This window comes from Bos mutus, chromosome 17 (genome assembly GCF_027580195.1).
Source record: "Bos mutus isolate GX-2022 chromosome 17, NWIPB_WYAK_1.1, whole genome shotgun sequence".
NCBI lineage: Eukaryota > Metazoa > Chordata > Mammalia > Artiodactyla > Bovidae > Bos > Bos mutus.
Window position 1 is genome coordinate 25,712,767 of NC_091633.1, and position 2,573 is coordinate 25,715,339.

Here is a 2,573-nt window from a genome sequence, read left to right on the forward strand (position 1 = left end):
TCCCAGAGTTCACTCAAACTCACATCCATCAAGTCGGTGATGCCATCCAGCCATCTCATCCTCTGTCGTCCCCTTCTCCTCCTACCCCCAATCCCTCCCAGCATCAGAGTCTTTTCCAATGAGTCAACTCTCCGCATCAGGTGGCCAAAGTACTGGAGTTTCAGCTTTAGCATCATTCCTTCCAAGAACACCCAGGACTGATCTCCTTTAGAATGGACTGGTTGGATCTCCTTGCAGTCCAAGGGACTCTCAAGAGTCTTCTCCAACACCACAGTTCAAAAGCATCAATTCTTCAGTGCTCAGCAGTAGAAAAGGGAATGACCACTGTTCTTTTGAAGGGTCCTCTGCTTCCAGAGTTCTTACTTCTTCCTTGAGGCTCCTCAACTTTTCCGTATTGGATTGTGTTGAAGTGTGTCCTCCTTTCCCCCAAATTCTTGTGTTGTAATCTTGCCACCCAATAACCCAGAATACGAGCTTGTTTGGAAATCGGGACATTGTAGATGTAATTATTTCAGATGAGGTCACATGGGTGAGCCCTAATCCAATACATCTGTCCTCCTTATGAAGAGGAGACATTTGGACACACACACACATGAGGAAGGACACATGACAGGAAGGCAGAGATTGGAGTGATGCAACTACACTCCAAGAAATGCCAAAGATTGCTAGCACACCACCAGAAGCTGTGACAGAGGCAAGAGGGACCAGACCCTTAGCACAGTTAGTTCATGGCAGTGTTTATGAACAAGATAAGCGATACAAACATCTTTCTGCCCACTTCTCACACACCCTTGTCGCATCTCCTGCTTATATAGCATTTTGCATCTACACATTCATTCAACACTATTAATCCAATAAATATTTATTTATGGAGATCATTCGTAAGGTGCTGCCAATGAACGGTGAAATCAAGCATGTCCTCTACCTCCATGTTGTTCACAGTCTGCTTGGGAAAATAGATGCACAAATAAATATATGACATGGTCACTCAAGACTCACATCTTTTCATGTGCATGTCAAGAAAGGGCAATGCACCCAGTCTGGAATGGAGGGTTTGGAGCTTTGCATGGGAGAGGGTTAAGAAGATGGAGTGGGCAAGATTCCAGGGTGTCTAGCCCAGGGGCTTGGGGAGACAGAGATATCAACCCTCAAGCTGAAAATACAAGAGGAAGAGGGGTTCAGATTCAGACTTGTTGAGCTGTAGTGCCTGCAGGACATCCAGGTGGAGAGCTGTGGCAGACACCTCCATAAATGAATCCTTAGCTCCAGGGAAGGAGCTGGGTGGAGCTTTGGAATGAGGCCTTGTGAGCCAAGGATGGAACCCTGGGGACAAAAACCTCTTAAGAGCATTCCTTTAACTTAAGAATATATTAAGGTCGGGGGTGGCGAGGGGGATGTTGTTCAGATGATTCAAAGACTTCCCTGTGGTTTCATGTATCAACTTGTAATCCGTTAAGGGAGACAATATTAAGTAAAACCCCAGTAGTCTCAACAGAGCTCCTGAAATTGGAAGAGGAGCCTACAGTGATTACTTCTCCTGCATGAGTTGCCTGGTTTTGCTTTTTGTTTCTTCCCGTATTCCTTTGCAGGGCTTCCCTGGTGGCTCAGAGGTTAAAGCGTCTGCCTCCAACACGGGAGACCTTTCCTTTCCAATGCTGGGATGGCAGTAAGTTTGGTAGCAACCGAGGGCACACCACCAAGCCAAACTCCACAACAGGAGAGCAGAGGGTGGAGGAAGAACAGAGACCTTGGAAATAAACAGGGCTGATTTATCGTCCATTCTCATCATTTCCAAGCTCAGTTTCCACATTTGCAAAATGGGAATAATCACAGGGACTTCATGATCTCACTAAGAAGGTTACATTAGACTAGGCTACACCTAGCTCCAAACCATTCCTTCTATCCATCTTTATGTGCTTAGTACCCTCATCACCTTATATATATATTTTTTTCTTTGCTAAAAGTGGCAATAAGAATTCAAGTGGTCTAAGATATTTGGTGACATCCCAAATCCCAAGATTCCAAATGAAAGAGCAAAATGGAGACTTCTCTGGCTTTCCAGTGGTTAAGAGTCCATGCTGCCAATGCAGAGAGCTAGGGTTCAATCCGTGGTTAGGAAACTAAGATCCCACATGTTGTGAGTTTTGGCCAAAATATATAAATAAAAAAATAGAAAATTTTAAAAAGACCAAAAGGGACCCCCCTCACCTGTGTCCATCAGAAAAAATAACTAAGTTTTCATCAGAAGACAACATCTTGCTGTTTGTGGCTCAAAAGTCCCAGATTGTGTGCATGGCATTTATGAGCATATTGCAGTTTCTAGATACACTTAGAAGTTCTTCAAAGTTCTCAGAAAGCAGGGAAAGTGGGGGCGTATTTTCTATTCTCACAGCTAAAAATATTATGTCTAATAGAAGAAATATGCTTAACATATGGGAGCTGAAGCATAGTCCCCCATCTGTCCACTTAGCTCTTTTGTGGAAATCCTTGAATTCTAGAAATTCTCCAGGAAAGAGTGGTATGGGTGGAGGAGAAAGCACGTTCCTGGTTTTGGTTTTTGTGGGGCTTTTAGG